We start from the raw sequence: 27009 nt of genomic DNA, 5'->3' as shown, positions 1-27009 counted from the left end.
GGATAGCCGAGGTCAACATCAATGTCTTTGTATTGGTTTTCACTTTATCCTTTGAGACAGACCTTTTCACCGAATCTGCAGCCAACTGATGCAGCTAGAATGGCTGGACAGCTCTGGGAATCCTCCTGTCTCCTCCTCCCGAAGGCTGGGATTACAGAAGCAGATAGCCATGCCCGGCTTTTTATGTTTCACTGGAGATCTTTTTTATTTTACACTGGGGATATGAACTCAGGAATTTATGCTTACACAACAATCAATTTACCAAACAAGCCACCTCCTCCAGTCCTCCACTTTTAAAAAATGTAGCCACGTCAGACTGTGGTAAAAGCATTTGTTCCATCAATAGCCATGGCGGTCATTTGTCTGTCACAAGCCAAAGCCTTGGCTCCAGTGTCTTGGGTGTGTGGGGCTGTTTTGCTTTCTTGGAAGCTGATACTTTTCTTGCTTGGCCAAGTGTCTTGCTCTGACAACAACTTTATGATCTTTGTGAAGCAGGCCACAGTTGAGCACATCCATTCTGCCTTTCCCATCAAGCCAAAGCACTAACGATATAAACTGCTTCTCCATCCTGAATCCCACATGATGTTACCCATATGAAGCCAATGCACACCCAACTCATCATAGATGTACAGCTTGAATCATGGGTGGATAATTGTTTCCAGATGCTGGGAATTAAGGGCTCTTTGTTGTACAGCACGTGCTCTACCTGTGTGTATATGCTCCAGCATGGGCGTGTAAAGCTGTAGGGGTTGGAGGGGGTGACGGGGAGAGATCTTTAAAGTGGAACCCAAGAGAATTAATTTCTTAAGGTGACTGAGTCTGTTACACAAAGCTCTACGTGCTGCCCAATATTATAAATTGGAGAGGAATAAAAGGATGAAATTACAGAAGAGATGAACTGATAGTGTGCAGAGGAGAGACAAGGAGTCGAGGGAGAAGCCTTAGAGTTGACAGTGACATCAATACCTTAAGCTAACATATTGCTTAATTCTTTGTCCTGTTTTCTTAAAAATGGAGGTGCTAGATGTATCTTCCTACTCACTGAGCGATTCTTTATTTTGTTTTGATAAACAAATGCCCAGAAGGCGCTTAAAGTCATACTGTATGAATTTAAAGTCTCAATGCACATTCTCACTTAACTCTTAACTAGTTCTTGTATCTAGGCATTTAGATTGTGTCCAGTTTTGTTTTGGTTTTTTTTTTTTACTATTATAAGTTATTTTTGTAAAACAATAAGCATTTCTGGTATGTGTTTCATCTAATGGTGAGTGATTTATTTTGTAATGAATTAATTTATATTTTATGTATATAAGTGTTTTTTGCTTTCATGTGTACCATGTGTATGAAGTTAACAGAGAGGCCAGAAAAGGGCAACAGATCCCTGGGACTTGGAGTTACTGACAGTTAAGAGTCGCCATACCGGTGCTGGGACACAGGATCCTCTTCAAGAGCAGCAAATGTTCTTAATCACCAAGCTATGTCTCCAAGCCAATCAAATGACATTCTTAGGAAAACACCTGAAAATGTATTTGCTTGGCTTACTGTTCTGAAGAATGAGTGCTCAATTTGGCATTTTTTTCACAAACTGCTTTCTAGAAATACTGTACTAATTTACATTCTCATAAACGTAGCTAATTTATCTAAACCCTTCATTAGCACCGGATGTTGTCAATATTTTAAATCTTTCCAGCTTTGCTTAAAGACCGTGTTTTCCTATTTATATTTATTGCATCAACAGAGAGAATGGTTGTTTTGCTTTATTGTTTAAGTTCTGTTGTAAACTGTCTCCAGCTCTTTTCTAGTCCTTGTTCTGGGAGGTTAATACTCTCTTGATTTAATGATTTTATGCCTTTTGTAAATCATGTTAAAGTGTTATCCTACTAGGCATATCAGAGAAGCTATAGGACCACCACATAAATTTGACGTTTGGATATACAGTGAATGAAACTATTTGCACTGAAATGTAACTCCTTGTCCCAAACAGGGTGACTCATGTCTGTAATCCTAGCAAGTTGGAGGCTGAAACAGGAGAGTCACAATTTCAAGGAGAGTCTCATGTAGTCAGCAAGCTGCAAGTCAGCCTGCATCACCCAGTGAGATCTTGAGGAAAATAAAATAAAAATAAATAAAACCAAAGTTTTGCTTTCAAAATTAAATTCGGTAACCCCCTGTCACATGTATAGTAAATATTTTTCCAGCTTTTTCTTCAATTCTGTTTACTATGCCTTTTTAGCGTAAACATCATTTGTTTTTTTTTTAATGCTTATATCGATAAGCATTTTTCTTTATGGCTTTTTGATGTATTAGAAAGGCTTTCAGAACCCCAAGTTCATGGCAAATACCTATACATTCATTATTCTGCTTCATGATTTTACATTCAGCATTTGAGTGATGTGCAATCTATTCGGGTTTGGGGAACTACAGGGAAAGCATATTCCTACCTCGTGATTTTGACTACAGTTATTCCAATATCAGTTACTGTAAAAGTCCATTTGTTCCACTCACTGAGGTACCGCCTTCAGCCCTGAACTGTTTTCCTGCATTTGTACTTGACTGGGCAGCCAGTCTCACTCCAGGGCAGTACAGTGCCACTGTAATCACTGTTACTCTGTAGTGGAACTAAGGACTGTAACACAAATGCACAGATTCCACAGGCATCAGGCCCTGGCCCCTCTTTTCTACCTGTGCAGCCTTGGTACCTACTTCAATTACTTATCTGTGAGTGGCAGCAGTGCCGTTATCTGTTTCGTAGACTCGCAGTAAGATGCACTCGGGCCTGTAACGCGTTCCTGAAGCGGTAGCGTTCACACCACACCATCACATCCCTTCACTGCAGCATGGACTGCAGTCCAGCAGGACTGCTTCACAGACTCTTCTTTGTCCCCATTTTGCTGATTGCTCTCTTTTCCCAACTGAGTCCTAAAATCACCATATCAAGTTACAAAGAAAATTCTATTTGAAATTTGATGATGATTGTGCTGGAAATGTAAAACAGAGAGGATTTGATTGGATTACAGGGCTTCTTTTTCTTGTCCAAGAATAAAGCTTGTGTCCTAATAGAGTCAAAGACCCCAGTTCCTCCAACCAAAAACAGAAGGGTTTTGAGTCTGGTGTATGTTCCATGATAATTTTTTGGGGGGAAATTTGGGCCCTCTCTTGGGGTTCTTAGTACCATTAATAAAAATAAATAAATAAATGAATCACTTAGAAAGAAGCTTAAGGAAAGTTTCATTTGAGTTTAAAAAAAAAGCAGGACAAATAGGCTATAAATACAAGCAGGTGGTTTGGAAGAGGAAGATAGAGAAAAGGAAGAGAGAAACCCATGCTATTTGTAAGAGGCCAAATGGTGGACAAGCAGTCACATGGCAAGGGCCTAATGCATGCCCCAGCTGTGGCCAGTATCCAAGAGAAAGAAAAAGGAAGAAGAAATGAGGGACACTAGATTTTCTGAGTTCTAACTCAGAAAAGCAGACCTTCGCAGAGCCGCCTGGCATAAGTATGACTCCCTAAGCAACTCCCCAGGAAGGCTCTCTAGAAAGGAAAAGCATAGTATCTTACTAAGGTCTCTAATTACTCCTCCCCTTTCCTTAGCCTGTCTTACAGTGAGCTGGCCTTCCTGAGTGGTGGACTCTACTAGGCAACTGACTGGCACAGACTCTGGATCAATTCTCCTGCTTTGGATAGCTTAGGGTGGTAGATCTCCACCCAAAGACAGAGAGGTAGGTCTGCTCTTTTACCAGAAAGAACCAGCCTTCACTTAATGGACCTCAGCAAAGCCCCAAGCAAGACTACCCTAACAGCAAATTTATATTTCCAGATATTTATGATTGCCCTATTAGTGAGGAGAGGATTTATCATCCACATTACTGACAGTAACACTGTGAGTTTACTGTGTTTATATCATGTTCTACCAGCTCATTGTGGGAACTACTATGTAACTGTTGTCTTTACTTTGGATTTTTCTAACACAATCGTATATATCCCTGAAAACTGCGATTTCCTTCTGGTTTCCAACTTAGACCCATTCATTACACATGCCAAGACACAGGCTCAGTAACTTAGACTTCATTGTCTTCTTTTTTCTTCTTTCTCTTCCCTAATTGCATCCAGCACTTTCCAAACTGTCCTCCTAGTCTGATCTCTAACTTGAATAGAGATTTCTAAGAATCCTCGCGTAAGGAAGTTTCGTGGTTTGGGGGTCTGGTTTTTGCTTTTCTGCCTTATAGAGAGACTTTTGTAGTGCCTGGGCGCCCTCCCGGAGCAGGCGGCACTGCACTGGGGGCCGAAGTTTCTCCCTGCGTTTCCGCTTGAACAGCGTCCAAGTCTTGCCTTTAAAATGCCAGAGCGGCCCCGGCTCTGCTCACAGCCGCTCTCGGCGGCTGCCCGGGGCTCACCGCGCCGCCGCTGGGCGCTGACTCAGCCGCAGTCCGGTTGCTCTGCTGAGCCGGACATGGGGAGCGCGCGACCGGAGCCTGCCTGGAGCCACCGGGGAAGCACCGCAGCGCTTGAGCCACGGGCTTCCGGAGCTGGGGGGCTGGCCCATTTAGGTCCCTGAGCACATCCGACTCGCTTGGCCAGGTAAGACTGCAGGAGTATCACCCTGAGCATCCTTCTGGCGGGGCGGGGGCTCAGCACAGTCTCTCCCCCCCCCCCCTGCGGGAGATCGTCCCAGGTAGCAGGAGCAGGATCTGCAAAAGCAGCGGGCCTGGCCTGGACCAGCCTTGGCCGCTAGGAGACCTAAGAGGACTTGACACCAGGACCCCTTGACAGCCCAGTGCCTAAAACCTTAGCTGTTAGCCAGGAGGGCCAATTTTGAGAGGCCCGATAAATGCAGCGCTTGTGATGGAATGGCACAAGGCAAAGCCTTGCAGCAAACAGCAGCTTTGGGGGACTCGGGTCTCATCACCCAGGGAGCTGTTAATTCAGGGTTCAGATTCATTACTTCCCCTTCGAACACCCTCCTCCATCGACCTTTGAGGGATCCAAAGGAGTGTGTGTTGAAACTGAATCAAAGTTACCAATTCCCTCTTGTAGAGTTCAGGGCTGAAAATTCCATGTGCTTGTGACTGTCAGCAGCAGAGAACAGATTCTCATCAGTGTAGTTGATGAAGGTCATGATTGATGGGACTTCTGGGGAAAGTTCTGTCGGTGGAAGTCTTTCTAAAGAAATGTCAAGGATTTTTGTCATGATCTCTGTGAAAAGCCTAACTCAAGATTTTTAATATTTCCCCCCACGTCAGTGGAGAATGTTCCTGTCGATTCTGTGAAAACTGTGTTATCGTGCTAAATTTGATAATAGTCTTTTTGCCCAAGGGGAAAGTTCAGGAATGGGAAACCTCTCTCCAAGGCTATGAACCTTCTCACTGGCTGCACTCTAGGATCCTAGTGTCGCAATCATCTCTCAAGACATGACTATGTACCCAGAAATGAAGTCTCACCAATCGTCCCTGCTGCCGTCCCGGGAGAGGCTCCCTTATAACCACTTCTGCATCAGCTTGGAGGTTCCACCCTCACATCCTCTGGGATTTCCCTGGCCTCCCAAATCCCAGCCAGAGATTCAAAGTTTTTGGCCTGACACTATAATCCATGTAATCTTGCTAATACCCCTCCCCTTGCCCCCAAAGTATGCTGTCTAGTGAACTGTCAGTCCAGCTCCACAGACCCGGGTTTCTCTCACCCTCAGCAAGCTCTTTCCTGAGCAGGGCTGTAACAATCTGATTTGTTGCAATTCATGGTCTTCTGCAAAGTAGGTTTAGGCAATCATAAATCCGATCACCAAGCCTTTGGGTGTGACTTGCGAATTGGACTTTGGTAAAGGTTACATTTTTAGAGGTAGCTCACAGTATGGTGTTGCACCTGCTTTGAGAACCCATGAGGGTATGCAAACAAACCCCCACTTTAAGATAGCACTCTTAAGCAAATGGCCTTACATTTGCCCAAGCCAGGAGCTGTGAGGAAACTATTCATTTATTCTATGTACCATTTCATTAAGATACTCTGGTTCCAAGGGATTAATTGCCTAATCAGTTTTCCAATAATGCCATTTATTATTTCTGAAGAAAATGCAGGTAATGAATGCATGAGCTATGTTTCTGAATTCACCTACATGTGGAAAAATCATAGCAACTTTTAGGCTATTAAAGGACAAAATGTAAGTCTGATATAAACAAGGACAGAGTGGGATATGTATACATTGGTGAAAAGCACCCATGTATGTGCCTGAAAAAAAAAAAAAACTAGAAATTCAATGGCTGCTTACTGCGATTTAGCAAATTGTGTATCTTTCCAGCCTGTTTCCTTACCGGGTTAATGAAAGATGCAATCATCCTGAATATATTGCCTCACTAGTTAATCTTTCTTTGACAAATATTTACACTACAAGGGCTCGATCTCACAGCACAGTCTTAAAGTCAGCATCCCTGTGGCAGTCCACATACAGCATGGCTCAAATTCAACACTATTTCTAAGACTTAAGTGGAAACTGAAATAACATCAAGGAAAATGTCCTTACATTATCCTGCCTGGCCGCAGTAGAAGGAACACCGCTTACAAAACTGACAGGGTTCCAAGTCTCTGAGGTTAATTCTTCTAATGAGTTCAAATGTGGGGGGTGGGGGAAGGCACACTGGCTCTTAATTTGGGCATGGAAGGTTCTGGAGCTACTCCCCATTTGTGAGTGTTTTAAGTGACTGAAGTTTGTTCTTGGAAGTGGCGTGTTTTAGTATTTGCATTGGAAGGAAATATTCCTAATGTGCCATCCTTGCCTATTCCCATCATAGGGCTGGCAAATAGGAGTTGTGTTTCCTGCTGACTCAGGATGGGTGCTGTGAAAATCAGTTACCTGGACTCCTTAGGGAAAGGCTCAGGGGTATGTGTATGAGGGAGTCTGGTCCTGGCTCTGTAACTAATCAGATGCCATTAAGCAAGTGACCTTTCTGGTCCCCTTATTTATTAAACTCCAGAATAATCAATGCCAAGTCAATTGCTGACCTGACATACAATTGGCATGACAATGAAAAGTCATTAAATATGTGACATACAATTAAGTATTTTGTATGTGCATTCATGCAACTTTCACCGTAACATTTTATATATGTACATGAGTAGTGGAGTCTATGTGTGTAAATGTTCGTGCATGCACAAGTATGCATATGCACAGAGGGATGTATGTGGAGTTCAGAATTCTACATTAGGTGTCTTCCTCAACCTCTTTTACCTCACTCATTAAAAGAGGATCTCTCACGTGATACTTCTAGACCAAATAGCCTGAGATACTCCTGTCTCTGCCTTACTTCCTAGTATCACAGGCAAGAGCCACTATGCCCAGTTTTTACCTGGGTTTTTATGTTTTTAAGCAGACACCTGACCAACCAACCTATCTCCCCAACCCTCAGAGTCACATTTTATCTACATTTTTGATGAAAAACTAATAGAGGAACTATCTCAATTAATCAAAGTTGATTATGGATAAGAGAACTTGGGTTCCAAAGTGGAATGAAGATATTTGAAGATGATACCTTTCTTCCCTGAACTGTACTTGCCTGAAGTTGCTTAAAGAAAAAAATCTCTGGTAGAGTCAATGCTCAAAAATCATAGAGGTGCACTTCATGGTGATAACCACTTCCACTTTCTTAAGACTCTGTTGTATGAGGTCTTTTTTCATGTTTGACACCTATGGATGGAACCCTTTGTTATTGGCCATGACTTACCTATTATCCCTTAGAAGCTCCTCTCTGCCTCTAGGACTCAGTCTCTAAATTTTTAGGAGAGGGAAATACCTGCCTTTCTTGCTGAGGTGATGTAGGAACTGGAGCTGTAATTGGAATTGATACTTTATGTGACTAAGCCTAGCAATGGCAGGTGTTTGACACATAGTGCTTAAAACCAATTCTTCCTGGCTGGTGCCTTCTAAAGTCTGCTCCTGTGGTTTCCCAATGGATGATAGTGGTCAGTAGATTTCCATGGCATGTCCTTGAACACAGATGTCTGTGGTAGACATTCCCTAAAGGATCCTTTGATTACATTGCTTTGATCCATTCCAGGTAAAAGTGTCATTGTGAAAGTCATTCCAAAAAGTAATGTGGAGAAGTGGCGCTATGGTCTAGAAAAATTAGGGTTGGGATACCTACTCTCAAATCCCCCTAGAGCCACTAACTTAAAAGGCCACAGACACTCTACACAAATGAGCATCCACCAGAGATCATAAACCTTGGCCTTCATCCTCTTTCTTAGTATCTTGTCTGGTTGCTTGCCAAGGACAGCTTTCAAACCTCACCCTAGGGTGGAGAGCAGAGAAAACCCTGAGTGAGTAAGTCCCTGAGAATGTGTTATTGACATGGGTAAGCCATCAGACCCATGGGAAAATGTCAACACTTCCCAGACACCAGGGTGAGGCTCATAGGGAACTAGCAAAGCCTTCCTTGAACCCATGTGTGAATGCCGGTATTGGGTGCAGACAATGTCTGCAATAGCTTCTCCCGATGCCCCAACCTGATATTTAGAGCCTGAAGACTGTTTTCCTACAGAGACTACTTCTACCAAGATTAGTTAAACCAGTCTCCTTGATCCAATTGAATGCTGTAAACCCTGTCTCCATGTTAAACCCTATATAATAAGCAAACTGCACTTCTGCAGTGCTACAGTTTCTCTAGCAGAGAGCTGAGACCGCCTCCTCCATGATCCTAGTTTTCTCTCTCTGTGTCTGCTTATCTTTCTTTTCTTCATTCCCTTGCCAATCTACTCAGGCCCATCCCTGGAACAATGCTAGACAAGGAACCCCAGGTCTAGCATTGAGAACAAGACAAGAGCCTCCCTGGGCTACTCCTCAGGGCCTAGACCCAACCTTGTCATTCAATAGTTTTTAGAATTTTTAAAGGTCTTTGTTTTGCTTTTAATTGATTCATAATAGTTACACATATTTATAGAAGGACTGAAGTGTCTCACTTGGCAAGGACAGGCCCAGGCAGAGGAATGAAGTAAAAAGGCACTTAGCCACTTAGACTTGAACCTCTCGGATGTTTCTACTGAGACCTACTAGTGACAGGAGATATGACCCTGGGTAGTCAGCAAATAGCCCCAACAACATTTTGCTTTCATGTATAGTTTTTGCTCTGACCCTTGGGGAGTTTCATATTCTGTATCTAAAAGATCTGACTTCTATCTAGCATTTGGCCCCATTAGAATCCCAAGGACTTCTTCTTTGCCCTTGGGACAGAATGATAGGAAGGGACCCTGAGGTGACCCCAGAGGTTGGAACAGGTTAGAAAGGCAAGAACTGTGCTGCTGCTCCTGAAGTCCAGGCTGGAAGAGACAAGGTGAATGAAGTCCAATGTCCTTTCCTTGGACATGAATTTTCATGCTCTGTGGGCATGATGACATGTGTTTGTCATCTGGAGATTGACAACTGGCAAGTGACCTGATATTGCATATAATCATCATGCCTCTTTCTTGTTGGCAATGTGGGTTTTCCTTAGCTTAAATGGAACTTCTTATATTCTAGAAGACTGTAAATAAATGCCTTGTGTTTGTCATACCTCCATATGTCTAGAGCTGACATTATTGATTGATCATGGTACTGAATGAGGCCTTGAAATCCTTAAGAGTTGCATAGAGTTGGCTTGAGAAATGATCCCTAGTGAGGTACCATGACTGATGGGAAGCAGTCAGAAGTTTTCAGACAGGTGATTGATATGAAGATAAAACTTCTGAAAGGGTTGGCCCTTCCTTCCTGACATCTTTACTTCTCCCAAGCCAAATGAGCATCTTACAAAATGTGCCTCCGTCTAGTCTGCCATGTCCCAAGTGTCCTCAGACAAACCCACCCATTCTAGATTATTTGATGTTCTTCTGCTTGCCTTGATAGGGGTATGTCTGTGTTCACCCTGGACTGTCTAGCTTAAATTATATGTTACCTATACAGCTCAGACACCAGAATGAGACTTATGCTTTGGAATGTTTATACTCTGAGAAGTCAGAGAGCACACTCACAAAGCAAGGAGGCTTTGTGCACGAGATCAGAGACCTCTGGGACTCTGAAAGGCTAGGTGGATCTGCCAGCCAGACCCTCATTAACAGCATGGCCTTCATCTTCCAAGATGACCCCATGCCTGGAAAACAGTGTTGCCCTCTCTTATTAACTGAAGTCTCATAGGGGCCCTTGTCTTCACTGGGCCAATTGATTTGACAAATAGATATTCTGGGCCAAACTCCCAGGAAGGGAATTCCATTCCACTGGCATCAACTCTATAGCAGAATTGTTCAGTCACCAGCAAAGTCTGTGTCCCCTTCCCTGTGTCCCAGTTACAATATTAACATATTCATTCTCAGCTCTGCAGAATGGAGAGAAGCTGCCACTTTTAGCAAGCAGAGCAATGAAAGTCGTGCTCTCCCCAGCAGCCACATCTTCAAGTGAACAAGGACATCATTGTTAATCAATATACATGCCCACTGAAATCCAGCACTCTGAGAATTCATTTTCTTCTTCAGCGATTTCTCTGATAGCTGAGATTTTATCTGAGAAAGATACAGAATTTCTGACTATTGTTGAAGATGAAGGATTTGAGACTCTGCCCCAGGTCCCTTTACTTCACAATTGGAAGTGGGCATTCCAACTTGTGGTCCCAAGGAGGGGTTTTTTTTTTTACCTCCTTTAGAAATCAGCAGCCAAAATCCTTACCTCCAACTTAACCCTTTGACTCAACAAGAGGCATGCTTCTGAAAGGCCCTCAGAAGCTCCAGTTGGGTGGGGCATCTAAGAGAGCTTCCTTATATGGATGCTGTTCTAAGACGTTGTAAAAATGGTGAGAAGAAAGATCTAGTTGTCAAGACCCATTTGGCATATTGACCCATTTCAGAATCATGTGAGTAATTATCCTGGAGATGCACGGGAGCCACTGTTGTCAAACTCCCCTGGCATGGCTTCAGATCCTAACTCCATATTCAGGTAAATGAGCACACATATCCCCCATCCTGATCTTCTGGATGAGAAGGAGGCAGGAATATGGCCTCCTAAACCTAAAGAGAGCTTAGAACTATGTGTGGCTAATCCAGCACCATGCTCACCACACAGTAGGCCCAGGGAAATGTGTTTGGCAAGCTAGCCTAATTATGAGAGTACACCTTATCATGCAGAAACAGGAGACTGATACAAAAAAAATTTATCCAGAAGGTTCATTGTAAACTACTGTCAGGACCCAATTTTGATCTCCCTAGACCAGAAAATTCTGGTGTAGTAGCAACAATGCACATTTTGAACAAACTGATAGATCTTTCGAGTGTGAGCGTCACTGAACAGGCTTGAGCACATGCATCAGTGTATCACACTTGCTTGACCTGAGCTCCATATCATCCAATATCTATAGCTCAACATCTGACAGAAAAGCAAGTGTCCTCTTTGCCCTTATATGCACACATCCATGTTAACTCCCACAGCAGACTTTGAAAGGGCATTTGCTAATTTTCTGCTTTCCACAAAAGCCATGACACAATCATCCATTGTCAACTGTGCTCATATCCAGAGCTTCTCAGTCCAGCTGATGCAGCCCCAGTCTTCATTGCTACTGCCTAGAAAAATCATAGGACAAAGATAAGACCTGGATCTGGAGAGAAACCACAGGGCTGCTAGCTTTGACTCCATTGTCTCCTTTAACAGTTACCACTGTGTAGCAAAAACCCAGGATTGCTCCAGTTTCAATGCACAAATAGGGAAGGAGGCTGTCTTCATTTTAGGACTACTGTGTGTGTGTGTGTGTGTGTGTGTGTGTGTGTGTGTGTTTCCATCTTTCTATAAAACAAATTTTGGAGTTAAAGACAACGTGTTCTTTTAGAGGAACAAGAATTTGCATAGCTGCATCCTGTGGATTCACAATAAGCATTTACTAGCTATATTTTGTGGTTGTTGTGGTTTGTTTATGGTACTGGGGATTGAGCACAGTCCTGTGAGGCTAAGTGCAAAATCAGTTCCCCAACAGAATCTTTTTCAGAAATTATTTTTTTGAAATTATACTAGGTGTTCTATGTGGAATTTTCAGAATAAAAGGAGGAAATGACTACTTGTAATCCCAGACCCATGACCAATATCTTAGCGTTTCCTCCAGTTTTTGCTACTTCTCTGTATCTTTGTAATGGTTTTATATTTATATAATGGTTTGTATGAAAAAGAAGCAGAGAAAACTGTTCATAAACACTGAGACCCATGCGTCCTGTAACACAGCGTGGAGAGGTTCGGAGGTTCCTGGAGAGGGTCTACGCAGGAGGCTGGATATGGGCCACAGAGTCAGACATAGTGTTTCAGGTAGAGAGAGCAGGGGCAGAAGGGACTAAGGTCGGCGTGGCTTTTTTATAGTCAGTTATCACGAGGTAAACAAGTCTATTCCCCTCCCTCAGACCCTGAGAGTACCTTGGCGGGTACCTCAGTGGGCAAAAGAATTCAAAAGTGATGCTATGTGACCTTCAGGGCTGAGGAAGCAAAGGGCGTGTCACGTTTTTCTGGTCTGTCTTGAGACAGTTGCTTTATGACATTTGATCTGCCATGTCAACCTCCCTGGAGCTGCCATGTGGGATCACATAAAGTTAGACCTGAAGAAGCCCAGCTCTGAGGTTCTCAAGGCCAGGGCCTGGGGCTATGAGTAAAGGTCTTCTCCAGGACGCCAACCTCAACCACCATATGCCAAAACACACAGTACAGCCACCAGCAGAGTCCAGTCACCGCCTAAATTCAAGATCGAAGTAATGATTCTCATTGTTATTTAAAAATAACCAGGACAAATTCACTGGAAACTGTACTTATTTTAGACTTGAGGTAAACAAGATTGTCAAGGGCAAGATGCTTGGTGAGGCTGTCTGGGGACAGAGTATAGAGGTCTTGGTGCTGTGGCATGGAGAAATGTCAGCTCCTGGGGAAGCAATTTGATGACAGCTGGTAGGCATAGTCATCTCTGGAGGGTTCTTTCCACACTGTCACCATGCCTGTGCCTTCACTCTGACTTTAGGAAGAAAGCACTCTGGTAGTCAGACATAAGCATCCTAGAGTCTGAGGCCAAACTATCAAAGAGATCATTCAAGTCCTGGTACTGATCAATTGCAGGGCCATTTCTTAAGACCCAAGGCTTGGTTCTGTCTCCCTGATATTTATTTCAAGTTAGGTGGAGGCTTCTGAGACACTGATGGAGTACCACGTGAGAGTCTCGATAATGTATGAAGTGTCTGGTTGGCTTGGGAGGTGCTTCCTTCCCTTTGGAAAAGATCCAGGCTGACAGGTTTTGGGACCCAGGGCAACAGCATTGCCAGGAAATTTCTCAGAGAGCAATTTTTAATCATTTGTGCTTCTGTGGCTCTAACCTCAGAGAGTGGCATCTGGGTTGCCCTCATGCCTGCTGCCAGAACCCTGGTCCCACACATTAGATTTGGTGTGATTTACCAATCCTGAAACTAAGACCATTCCAACTTTTGTACACATGAGCAGTGCCCCAGATTGACCAAGCAGTGACTTACCTGAGAAGCAGGTGATACAGACCCCAGCCTCTTTCAGCCAACCTGGGCTTGGCTGGTCAAGAGTGGTACAAGAATCACTGTAGCTCCTGCTGATTCTCACATATTCCTGCTGCTGTCTTGAGCCTGGATATTACCTACATCCTCTTGCTTCATCTTGACCTCAAAAGCTTGCTTGCTGAATTCATAAGGAAGAAGGTGTTGGTAGAGGCAGAGTACAACTGCTTTATGTTCAGCTAAACCTAGGCAGACATTTTCAAGGACTCCTAGCAGGGAAGTGTAATGAATAGATGCTGGATTGATTTTTCAATTTCCCACACCCTTGGCAGCTAGGAGGTGGAGATAGGGATGAATGAGGAGCAAGTAGCTGGGTGCAGACATGGGAACTTCAGCAGAGCCACACTGATTTACCCTTTGGATGGTTCTAAGTGTCAGGCTCCTCTGACAGCTACCGACTCTGCCCTAAACACTGACAGCCAACTCTTTCCACTTAGACAAAACACTCATTGTGTTACCCACTCCAACCAGGCTGTCAATCCCAGAGATAGAGTACCACAATATTCATGAGAAGGGCTAAGTGGAGTCACCACCAACTAGTGGTGGGTGAGCACAACCCCAAGCCTCCAGTTCCCAGCCCCAGCCCCCAGCCCAATTTAGGAGAGTATCAAAAGTACAAGGTGAGGGGATCTGTATCTAATTTCATAGAAAAGAAGATGAAAATAGCAAAGAATCCTACTGGGCTACCCTCCAAAGAGTAATTCTGGCTAATTATAGGCATGTGTGCATCCTGGGTATACCAGCCTGTGAAGATTCTCCCAATGCAGGACTCAGCCCCACCACTCACCCCAAGTGGTCACCCATATCTTCCTTCCCTTACCCACCCATATCCTATATCTTAGAGATTGTACTGAGGTGACTGTTGTCAAATAGAATCTCCAGATGCCCCAGTACACATTGAATACCCATCATGTGATGTACACATTGAACTTCAGGCTCAGGGTTCATAGCTTGGGTTTGTCAACCTGGAGTGATTTATAACCACCCTCATTCCACAGGCCATATAGGAGTCCCTGAAGTCCCTTTCACCAAGCCAGTACCAACTGGCATCTATCTGTTCTGAGTGTAAGGTTAGGTAAAACAGCAGGTGTACTTGTCATCACCTTCCTGAGGGAAGAGGACTCTGACAGGTGGCAGGTAGAAGCTGTCCAACAAATCTCTTATGAATGCAACCTTCCTAAAATCTTGGGAAAGTAAAAGTTTTCATCCCAAGTTTGTTCTTTGTAATCCACATGTTTATGAGATGGCAAAATCAGATATCTGTGGAAGTCAGGCAAGTGTCATGATGACTGAAACAGGTGAGTCTGAGGGACAGAGAATTGGAGACACTGGAGAACAAGCCTACAGGCTGGTGACTCAGTTTTGACATTGTGTTACTGCTCCAAACTGCAGCCCCAGCACAGTCAGACTATTTTCCAAAAGCAAAAACATCAAGTATCATGTAAAAAATCTTCCAACAGTCAGCACATTCAAGTGAGAACGTCATATAGCTTTGTTCAGATCAACGTGAAGAGACACCACATTGTGCCCTTTGGTTTAGGTACTCAATGGAAATTGACTAGTGAGCTGAAGCTGCTGCGGACTTTTAAACTTGGGGATACTCCAGTGCAGAAAGATACAAACTCTCTGTTCTGGTGGACAAGGACCCGATGGAACTTTAGGTTGGCTTCTCGTTCTTGCCTCACAGTGTCCAAATCCTGAAGCCTTTCTACTAACCCCTGCCCTCAGATAGACATGGAATACTTCAGAGATAAAAGCAGAAAAATAGTTAAAGGCCAGGCTGGGTTACTTAGCAAGTTTAAAGCCAATCTAAACGGAATGGCAAGACCCTGCCTTACTTCAAAACCAAAGGCCTGAGGATATATCTCAGTGGTGGAATGATTGCATAGCAAGCATAAGGCCTTAGTTCAATCCACAGCACCAGGAGGAGGAAAAAATAAAAGAAATAAAAATCTTCTTGCCCTGGTTCACTGGATCTGCTTCCCTACTGTGGGGCAGGGAGTGCTGGGTACTTCAGAGATTCTAAGTTGTTACCACATCTTGAAAACACAATGAAGGACATCTAGGGTGCCGGAGGTCCTTTTGGACAGCCTTTCAGAGTACTATCATGCAGGTACAGGTGCACCCATGTCTCTTTAGATGCCCCAGGTCTTCACAGCCTGCACAGCATGACATATGAATAGATGCAGTGTGAACCTGTTTCCTCATCTCATTCATGTCCTACCTACCTCACCAGGGTAGCACTGGAATGAAAGAGTGGGATATGGACATAATAGTGTTTCCAACTGGGGAGCCTGGGAGAAGAAAGGGCATGCTATCATTCTGCACATCTGCCTTCCTTGATCGTGGAAGGAAAGACATTGACTTTGGCATGTCTGCTCCTCCTTCTCCAATCTGCTTTAGACAGCTACCCTGGAGGAGGCCCGGCCTTGTGGTTCTCAGAATGCTCTGACCGTCAGGACCCACAGCTTTGGCTCACAGCATGTTACCATTGTGGTCTTGTGGGTGAGAAGGGAAAGCCAACACGAGGCTCTCCTCCAGACAAGTGCACTCAGCACCAGCACCAATGGGTGCCCGTGACTCTACAGCTATGGAGAAGTGTGGGGAGGCAGAATGTCTAGTGCTCATCCTGCATAGTTACTGAGATCCCACTTATACCAAAGCAGGAAGAGGAAGTAGAGGGTTCCTTGCCTCCACGGCTGCCAAAGCCTTGACTTCTTTGAACATCATAATTAACCCAAAAGGGAGTCTTCCATTTAGATTGGTAAGATTTCCTGAGGTCTTGAGTCAGAAGAGTCCATTGAGCAAGACCTAAAAGTGGGAAAACCCATACTGTGTTTAAGAATTTAGGGGATTAGAAAAGTAACAAAAGGGTAAGGGAGGAAAGGTAGGGGAGAGGCAGAGGAAAGGCAGATCTTTGCACCTAGAGGCATACTGCTCTTTGGAAATTTGGATATGGAAAATTGGGATGTGTCGTCTACTACCTCCTCCTATCCAAACCGAACTCTTTCTCACAGAGTAGGACCACTCTTAGTGGGAAGAATCCTCCAGAGATGTCCTTCTGGGTTTCCTCCTGCCCTGTCTCAAGATCATTAGCTACCCCACAGGCATTTTCAGCCCTAGTCCCATCTCCTAGTCCTAGTCCTAGTCCTAGCTGACACTGGCCTCTGTCTCTTTTTTATAAGAAGGATCACACAGCTCTCCTCTTAAATTTTTTCTCAAAAGGTCTGCAGAGGGCAGTGTGTGGGACATGAAGAGCAGAGCTCACAGCCAGGTTTAGGATTGGTGGACAGGTGACCATATCTTCTGAGTTTTGGCATCTTTTTGGGTACCATGTATGTCTCTGTAGGATAAAGCTCCCTAGTGCACGATTTCAGGAGCAGATAGAACAAGATGAGAAAATAAAGGAAGCCAAGCTGTCCTGGAGGATGTTCTAGGTCCCTAGAGACCCACCAGCCTGGAAGAAGCGTCATACTGCTTTCCTGTTATCTCCAAGTGACAGTAACTGCTGTATATGCCTTTATTCATTGGATTTTATCTTCACTTTAAGTGGCATTTGCTTCTGATTCTTATATATTGAACAGAGTGTCTCCAATAAGCAGATGCATCTTCAAGAGCTCTTATCAATGAATCAGTGAGACAAATTAACTTCTAATATCCTGTTCTCCTTAACAGCATGTCTGGGAAGTTCTCAGGACTTCCAGATGGTAGAAACTTGACTTTACAGGATGAATTGGAACTGACTTAGCTGCTAAGAGCTAGGGTTTGGGGAGGGGGTGGTGCTACCAGCAGTAATGAGATGAGTGTGAAAGAGAATATGTAGTGCAAGCGTTCATAGCAGTTTAATAGCAGACACGAGCCACATTCCCAAAGGGGATGCTGATAAAGACAGGAAGGAAGAGGAAGGGAGAGAGAGAAGGAATGAGGGAAAGAGCAGGAGAGAGAGGAGGGAGGGAAGGAGGAAGGGAGAGAAGGGGAGAGGGAGAGAAGGAGAGAGAGGGAGAGAGAAGAAAAGAGGAGAAAGGGAGAAGAATAGAGAGAAGAAATGAAGCAGGTCGGAGGGAAGGAGGCTGGGGGAGAGGAAGGGAGAAGGAAAGAGGGAGAGGAGAGGAGAAAGGAGAGGAAAGGAGAGGAGAGAGAGAGAGAGAGAGAGAGAGAGAGAGAGAGAGAGAGAGAGAGAGAGAGAGAGAATGAAGGGTTAGAAAAAGAGAAACATGATCTCCTTTAGACACAAAGCCTTTTTTGCAATAATGAAACAAAAGTAAAAACAAAAGCAAATATTCAGAAGGAGAAATTCACAGAAAATTACAAATAATAAAATGACTTGCTTTTGGTTTTATTTGTAAAAGGAAAAAATATCAAAGACCTCACAAAATCTATGAAAAAGGAACATCTTTTCTTACAGTTCATTATCTATGTTGATGTGTCTGCATGTGTATATGTTCACACACATGGCCAGTGGAAGCCAGAAGAGGGTTTGGGATATCCTGGAACTAGAGTTAGATGGTTGGGAGCTGCTTGATGTGGATTCTGGGAACTGAACTTGGGGCCTCTATAAAAACAGTATGTACCCTCAACCACTGAGCCTTCTCTCCAGCTCCTAAGAATCTTTTCTAAACAGGTAACTGTTGAAGTTACTTCTGTGATATTTTCAGAATCTCACACTCTTATCAACTGAGCTAGCCAGATACTTCACTTCTGTGACATTTTAAAACATGTTTGGCTGATCTTTGATCTACTATTGCTATCTTAATTACATGTATATAGTCATTTCTATAGAAAATACAAATGTTACCAGTCTTCTTGCATAATTGATCATAATTTATTGACTAAGCTCCCCAAAAAATTAAGTTCATAACTCACACTGTCATGAGATGTCTGTGAAGAAATCCTGTCAATGTTCTCTCATGACCAGACTGGCAGCCTTTGAGGCATTTCCAATTTTCTCAGGCATGATGAATCTTGATGACTCTATGAATTGATAGCATTCATTTGCCGGTTGTCTGCAGTGCCCACACCACTGTGAGGCTGGATGAACTGCCTCTTGTCTTCCTGGAAGTTAGTATTTCATGTTGAACTAACACAAAGTTAATAGTCTTGCAGATGATTGAGCCAGTCCAGCTCAAGGAAGAAGAGCAGGAAAAGGCGACAAGGCCAAGGGGAGCATCCCAGCAAGCGTGGGGAAGGAAATACAGAGGAGTAGGTGAAGGGCGGAAAACAGCATTAGACACTGGCAGGTCTCTAAGCACAAAATAGCCTGCATTTAATTGAGGAACCAGGGCCTGTCGATAAGTTTCTGAGCATACCATAGCAAAGAGAAATGTGTTCCTAAAATAGTTAACTAGCAGAAAATCCAGAGTGCAAATCCTCCTCGCCATCAAATACTCTTTGAAACCTTGTTACAAATGAGCTCATTATGCAAAAGCCATCTTGGACTAAAATGACATATGCCATTAAATGCACATGAAGTGCAGCCCCGAGCTCAGCTTCTCTACACCCTGATTCCCCAAATGCAGATCCTCAAGGATCTGCAGATATGAGCCCAGAGTCAGAGTGCTGCCACGGTGGCCATGGTTCTCAAACTGCAGCCACTGTATTTAACTTCTGGAAATCTTGCTAGAACAGGGGGCCATATAAACATACTCTCGAATCTTACTAAAATAGGGGACCATGAAACATACTCTTTCAATGTATGCCTTCTAAGAGTTTAGGAGAGGCTCATGCATGTAGGGGGTTGGATCTTAAGTCACACTACCTTAGTGTGTACGTCTCTAATGAGACCCATAAAGGAAGGCTTCTCGAGAAAAGGGAAACAAAGCCAGGCCTGCAGATTCTGGCTGGCATGAGGATAGAAAGCCCAGGAATAAGGCTGGTATGAAAAATCAGCATACCGAGGAACAGTGGGGCAGGGCAGCGACCTGCAGTGTGCTTTCCACAGAACAGGAGTCAGAAGGCTCAGCCAGAGAGCCCAGACTTGGCTCTGTGAAGCACTAAGCCAGAGAGCCTGAACTTGGCTCTGAGAAGCAAGTTGCTGGTTGAGGTAGCTTGCCTGGTAGTGGATGTAGGAGACAGAAGTAGGTGGTAAAAGATCAGAGAAGAAATCTTGGTACAGAGGACTCTAGGCCCGGGAGAAGCCTAGAACGCACGAACTTGGTAGAGCAGATCCGGAAAGCAGAGCACAGGGCTGGAGACAGTGACGTCGAGGAAAAGTGAGAGAGAAAGGAAGACCCGGGCAACTTGTCTGGCATCTCTCTCTGCTCAGAATGCCAACATATGACTTGGAAGACAAAAATGATATGCTCACTCATTTAGGAAATGTTTATTGCAAAACATCTAAATAGGATCTCTTAGAATATCTGAGGGGAATTGGCATAATATTCTACAACGGGCCAGAACAGAAATGCTCCCAAACTTGTCTCCCCTTTGGTCTTTCACAGCTACTCATCAGTTGACAGAGCAACCACAGATGCTTGCAGGTCAAGATGTATGGCTATATCCAACTACCTGTGAACATAGAAATGGAATTTTGTAATACTTGTACATTTCATGGGTTTTGCTTTCCACTGGTTTCTGACCATTTAAGAACACAGACGCTGTTCCTACCTCCTGGACTGTAAAGAAGGTTTGACCATGGGCTGTCACCTGCTTCCTGTTATATTACCATGCTGTGGGAATCCCTAGTGCAGAGGGCATGATCTCAATGCCCTGCTCTGTGGGAAGCAACACTCAGGGAGCTCTCCATGCTACACCATCGAGCACACATCCTGTTATGGGACATGTTATGTAACAATCTAAACCTGTGGACTTCTAGACAGCTCCCAGACAAGAGTGGGCCCCCGCCTGAGCATCTGAGCACGCAGTGCTGTGTTTGCTGAGCCTGGTACACAGCTACTGGTCTGACAGGCACCAGCCTTTCTTGGTCCTCACCACCACCTTGTGAGTACATTATTGTGTGTCCCATTTATCAGAAGAGCAAGCTGAGGTCTGAAGGGATAAGGATGTGCTCCAGACTACCCAGTTGGCAAGGAACAGAGCCATACACGAGCCAGTTGAGAAGAGGAAATAAGACATTCATAGCACGTTGAGAAGGCAGGGGAAAGGTTTCCTGTCTTGACCACACAGTGAGGACTTTGCAGAGCCACGGTAATATCCAGGAACACTGCAGTGTGGTTGAGCCTCCTCAGGAGAGAAGACAGGCTGAAAATGGAAATTGGGACTTGATTTCCCCTGAAGCTTTCAGCAGTATTGTTAGGCCACTCCCAGCATGCCTTCTGCCCCAGTCAGTCAAACCCACAACTAGGCTATGCAAATGAGTGTGATTTAAGGTGAGTTTCTTACATGATTCTGAACTAAACAGGCCAGTGTCCTGACAAGTGACTTCACTAGGGCCTAGGTATATGATGGTGCTTGGCTTAGGGTATATCTCTCCTGTACCCTTCCCACAGTTTGACTGAGGAGGTACTTTGCATACTGAGAGGAAGAAATTTGTTCCCAAGGCTTGTAGGTCTTGGAAACCTTCTGGTCCTTGCTAGAGCCTAATGAGGTAAGGAACAGAGGGGACCCACATACTGGCTCTCTATCTGCTTAGCTTAGGAAAGGTACGTTGTACCCACATGGCCCCGCCAGTTCAAGAGCCCTCCCTCCCTCCTTCAACACTACCCCTCCACCCCTGCTTCTTCCAGTTGAAATCCAAGAGCATCTGAGAACAGAAGAAGAAGAACCCTAGCTGAATAGCACAGAGAAATTACATAAAATCTATCAGAAGTCACGCAGCCACCGAAGGTCAGAGCTCAAATGCTGAGGACAGGCCTCGTCTAAGGCCCTCAGCATCTCACTGTGGCTCCCTCTTGAGCTATGGCTAAGAAGTAAGGAAAGGACCTTAGCAGATGTGTGTGTTCAAAAATGGCTAGAGCGAAAGTGTACTATGGAGTACGGAGGAGCCACCTTGGCTGCCTGGGATACAGTGACATTTTGACATTAGTGATTTTGCAAAGCATCAGAGGATGGAATGGTGGTGTTTATTTTTCCGTAATTTGCATAAATCATGGCCCCATCTCCCTCTGGCCCTGACTCTACTCCCACCCCAAGTCTCTGTCTAACACCCTTGACTCTAATGGTCCCACTGACTTAATGTATTTCTTAGATTAAGATAACACACAAGTAATGACTTGTTTTTAACATTTCATCTTAAATGCCCTCATCTCAGAGGAGCAGCCTACAAAATGTCAGTTTTCCATAATCCATATATTTCCCCAAACCCTCCCCACATGAGGTATGCAGTGCACTTTAATAAGGGGACTCTTTTTCTTTGTTTCTTGGCTTCTGCCTTTAGTACAAGGACCCTGTTCCCCATTACAACATACCTGATCTTTCCCTGACTCGGATTCACTCAGCTTGTCCCCAGCAAGACCACTCCTGTTCTGAAGTTCCATTTTTGTCTGTTCATGTGAAAAGAGGAGGCAGCTAGGAGCTGTGATGGTGACTTCATTCCTGGCCACTTAGAAGCCATGGACAAGGCCTGTGGGTTCCAGAGGGCCACGGGTGTCCAGTGTGGGGGTGGAATGTGTCCTCACAAACATCTCTACAGATGCAACGAATTCTGCTTTATGGATGCACACAGCCTCTTTGGCAGCTGCCTTTAAGGGACCATTAATTTCAGGGAGATTCATCATTCCCTGAGACAGCCAAGCCGGTGGCTTGCAGCTACCTACAATGGTCTGTGTGAGTCACTGTGCAGGATGTGGATTTGAGAAGTTTTCTCTAGAATCTTCACCACCATCTTCTGCGTTGGCATAGCCTGGTGCTTACCAGTTCCAAGAAGCTGAAGCTCCAGCTCCAATCTCACTTTGGGCTGGGTGAATGCATCTTAGAGGACTTGGTCCTTATGGGGTGCCCCCTTGTCAGAGGAGAGCAGGGGCCATGCTGTGAGGAACCCCCACTGACAGGGAAGTTGCAACATAGCTTGGAGGGTGGAAGCATCTTGTATACCTGCAAACTGTTTGGAAGAATAGACATCTACAGAAGGAAACACAAAAACACGAGCTGTGTATTTATATTGGCTTTTTTCTCAGAGACCCAGAGAGCCAGTGGGACATTACTATCTCATTGTAAAGGTATGGAAACTGACACTTGGCTTTGTATGGCTGGTCCAAGGCCACATGGCTGGCAGTCAGGCAGCCATCTGGAGCTGAGACTTAGCATCCCAGGGAATATTTCCAAGGGTCTGCTTTCTAGCTTCCCTTGCAGAGACCTTAGGAGTTTGGAACTGCAGAGGCATAACTGCTAAGTGTCTCTGCTTGACTTTAGGAAGAGAGAACTGCTGCTGGAGCATTATTGGAGAAGGGGGATGTTACTTGGGAGCTCTATGCCTGGAGTGGTTAGAGGGCTTGAAGGGTTCTATGAAAGGAAATCCTGATCAAGTGCTGGAATGTCACGCTGCCGAGAGGACAGTCATTGCCCAGCTGTAGCAGCCAACTCACGTTCTTGTTTGAAGAAGAATGTTGCTGCTTAACATTAAAAAACAAAACAAAAACAAAACAAAACAAAAATCTGTCATCCCAGCACTCAGAAGGCTGAGGCAGGAGAATTACACATTTGAGTCTAGACTGGGCTGCAAAGTGAGACAGTCTCAAGACGAAGAAAAATCAATTGAGAGCTCTTTGCCAGGGTTTAGCAATGCAGATGGTAAGTAATCACATAGAGGGCAGCAGATTAAATGGCAATCAGATTAGAAATGAAAAATCCAATTTCTTCAAGATGCTTTTGGCCACCGGTTCAACGTATTTGGAGATTGCCAAGATTGTGAACAATTCCTCTGAGATTCAAGGGAAGGCAGCCACAGAAGCCAGGGCTATTTCTGTGTTCACAGCAGTTCCCATTTCTGCAATACCTTGCAGCCCTGTCTGGTTCTCCGCACAGTGTCTTTCCAGCCTGACAGCCCTTCAGGGCTCTCCAGAGGGAGGTCCCCTATCCTGGCAGTCATGCTCCCCTACACCCACCATCTTTCTTTCCAGTCACCACTGGAGCTGTTACTGATCCCCATGGTTCTGGCCCATCCTGACACTAGAAGCTCCATGCCACCCAGAATACACGCGATTTCCACGGTTTTTTGATGTGTTGTGGTTGAATAATCACAAGATCTCATTGTTTATTCATGCTTGAGAATACTGTGTATGGACATCTTTTTCTGAAACATAAATTACGAGCAAATAACAGTAGCTGCTGTGCTTAGTGTACATAGACCTTTTCTGTGTTCTAAGGTAACATTAAACACGCTAATGTGCTCTTTCCCATTTCATGATGTTGAGTGCGAGTCATACAGGGAGATGATGAGACCATGACAGAAGGCATGCAGAAGAAAAAAAAAAGCACAGGGGTTGTCAGAGACCAACAACCAAAACACAGTGATGCAGCAGAAAAATCAGTCAGGCCTTCTCCTGGAGCATCAATCTTCCAAACTCCCCCATTTCCTTCCTTATTTAGCATATCACAAAATGATGTATAGGACCTGGCTCGTAAGTCTCTCCCATGGTGTTTACTGTCTTCGTGTTTTTAATGAGGTGCCTTGCATTCAGGAAGGGCATGCTGACAGGGCAAGTTAAACATAACAGGGTGAGGCAAAATGCAGAGGGAAAGGGAAGAGAGAGGAAGTCAGAGGACTGCCTCCAGACCTTCCTTCCTAGGACTTCAGGAATGGCACCTTGAAGATCCCCACCTTCCCACCCATATGAATTAGGAGCAAGGTGGAGCACAGAGGGAGGGCAGACAGAGCAGGGATAGAAGACAGCTAGAAAGGTCCTTTCTGGAAATCAAGCAACATCCTTAGCAACTCACCTGTCGAAGAAGAAAATAATGGAGAACCTAAAACATTTGGAGCTTGCAGGCTATTGCTTAGAGCTGTATCTTTACAACTCCAAATGCGGACTTTAGAAAAAAGAGGAAAAGCCGGAAATCAATAATGAAAGCTCCCAACTCAGCAAGGTAGAAAAAAGAAAGGTAAATTAAACCCAAAGAAAATCAAAGGCAGAATATTAAAAAGATGACAAGACCTGAAGAAACAGAAAGCAGAAAGTCAGGAGCTGCTGGGCTGGGGATTGGCGAAGGTATAAACTAAGGAGAGGGAAAGGAAGAGTGGGAACTGCCATACGTGGGAGGCAAGAGGAGTCACTGCAGATGTGGCCAACATCTGGACTTAGCAAGAAGATTCCGTGAATGACTCCATAGCACTAAGCTTAATAGTTTGGGGGAAAACAGACACATTTCTTTAAAAAACACAAGAAATTGTAAGCAGTGGTCAGAATGCCTGCAGCTTAAGTCAACCTTCTCTAGGGCTCTTCATAACTCTTAGATTGGCAGTAAGGAAAAAGCCCATTATAGGGCCTGGGTCAGCCACTGATCGTATAGGCGACAAGTTCAGGCTCTACAGCCCACAAGAGCTCCTGAGAATCCACTTCAGCGAAGCAACCAGACAACAAAGCCTGACTTGTTATACCCAATGGCTTAAGCAATGGAGGACTACAAAATTCAGACAAACCAGAACTGTATCTATAGCCCACTGGTTATAAGCACCCAAATGACACCTCCCCCATGTGACGCAGGACACTGAACCTCACACTCTCTTGTCCTCACCACCAAGTGGGCAGACTACCTGCAAGGCTTCACACTTTTTAGGGTAGCATGGAGGTTATCTTCAGCTACCAAGCAGCATAAAATCACCTGCTGAGAAGAAAGGGAAACTGTTAGTAGACCCTTGAAAGAGTCTGCCTCCTTTACAGGCAATATAAAGTCATTACATTGTCTCTGTAGATGATGGAATGAGTCTTGATTTTGACACAGTCTTGTTTCCAAGGACACAATAGAAGTATCAAAGCCTATTTTTTGAAAATGTTAAAATTACAACTCCTATACAAGTGTAGAATAAGCAAGTGACAATGATTAATTTAGTTCATTAATGAGAGAACTAGCAAGTCTGGAAAGCTGGTGCTGTGGTCTGAAGGTGTTCTGTGAACTTGGAGACTGACAGTTTCTAGTGTAACAGTACTATGAATAACCAATGGGACTGATTAGATCATCAGGTAGAGCCAATAGAAACAGGATTAGTGCCCTTTTAAAAGACTACCAGTCTATGATCGCAGCTACAAATTAAAGGCCTGTCTGGGCTCAAGGGTAAGATCAAGGTCAGCCCAGGCTATTAAGCAAGACTCCATTTAAAAATTATTGTTATTGCTATTATTATTATTAGTAGTAGTAGTAGTAGCAGTAGTAGTAGCAGTAGCAGTAGTAGTAGTAGTAGTCGTCGTCGTAGTAGCAGCAGCAGTAGTAGTAGCCTGCTGCTGTTGCCTGAAGAGATAGCTCAGTGGTTGAGAACCCTGGCTGTTCTTCCAGAGGTCCAGAGTTCAATCCTGTCTCCCACAAGAGGCTCCCAGCTGTCTCTGAATTCAGTCCCAGATGCCCTTTTTGGGCTCTCACAGGCATTGCATGCATGTGGTAGATAAACATGCAAACAAAACACATTAAATTTAATTTATATATATATAAATTAAATGTAAAAGTTATAAATAAATAATAAGAAAGAACTGGGAATATAGTGCAGTGGATTAGACCATAGGCCCTAGGTTCACTACCCAAGAGAAAAAGACAGACAGACAGACAGACAGGTGGAAAGAGAGAGCACGAGAGACTCAGGGTCTCATAAAGCTTTGCTTCTTGATGTTTTTGTTGTAGCAACCCAGATTGACCAAGGCAGTTAGAAAAAAGTGTAGAAAGTAAGTCTGTATAAATGCTGAAAGGAAGGCCAATAAGATGCGTAATTCATATTGAAGCTGTTTTTCAGTCCCAAGGATAATAATAACCAGACAAAAGTCTTTGTGTAGTATCAGGCAATAATCATCTGACGTCTATCAGCATTCCCCAAGATGCTTCTTCCTCTTGGAGTTATGTAATATTTTAATCAATAATGAATAGCAAGTTAAATAAAGGACAGGACAGAAATTCAAATGACCTCAAAGCCGTTAGTCACAGCCTCGCCTAACTGGACACAGGAAGACCTGTGAACCTTTGGCTTCATTAAAATCTTGTGCATTTTTCTCAACAGAAGTATGTAAGCATGTGCTCGTGTCTGTGACATTTAGGAGGTTATGAATATTTAAGAAATAGGAACTGCAAGTCCTCCTTCTTGCTAATGGTGGTGACACCCACATCACCAGAGGCTTTTAGAGACAATCATCACGCCTGCCAGCCCAGTAGGATGCAATCTGCAATTACTTTGCTGCAGATTTGGAAACAGAATTGATTTTACCTTACGTAATCCTACTGACCCAAGAACTCTAGAAAGCCATTTTAGAATGAGTCAACAGATTTGGGGTCTATAGAGGAAATAACTTCTAAGACTAGAAGTTCAAGTCCTTAGAATAATTTTGAATGCCACTCTGTATTTCTGTTCTAGTATGCTTTGGCTGAATCAAG

At 44.2% G+C, this 27009-nt stretch overlaps 1 protein-coding gene across 1 annotated transcript in view; it reads left to right on the top strand.

Annotated features, from left to right (window-relative positions):
- The first annotated feature begins 4380 nt into the window (after window positions 1-4380).
- Ctxnd1 (cortexin domain containing 1) overlaps window positions 4381-27009 on the top strand; it is a 49639-nt gene continuing 27010 nt past the window's right edge. The window contains exon 1 of the mRNA XM_052178133.1: window positions 4381-4578. The gene's annotated coding sequence lies outside the window, so the exon portion shown is untranslated. The remainder of the gene's footprint in view (window positions 4579-27009) is intronic.

This window comes from Apodemus sylvaticus, chromosome 1 (genome assembly GCF_947179515.1).
Source record: "Apodemus sylvaticus chromosome 1, mApoSyl1.1, whole genome shotgun sequence".
Lineage (NCBI taxonomy): Eukaryota > Metazoa > Chordata > Mammalia > Rodentia > Muridae > Apodemus > Apodemus sylvaticus.
This window is presented reverse-complemented; position numbering and strand designations above follow the sequence as displayed.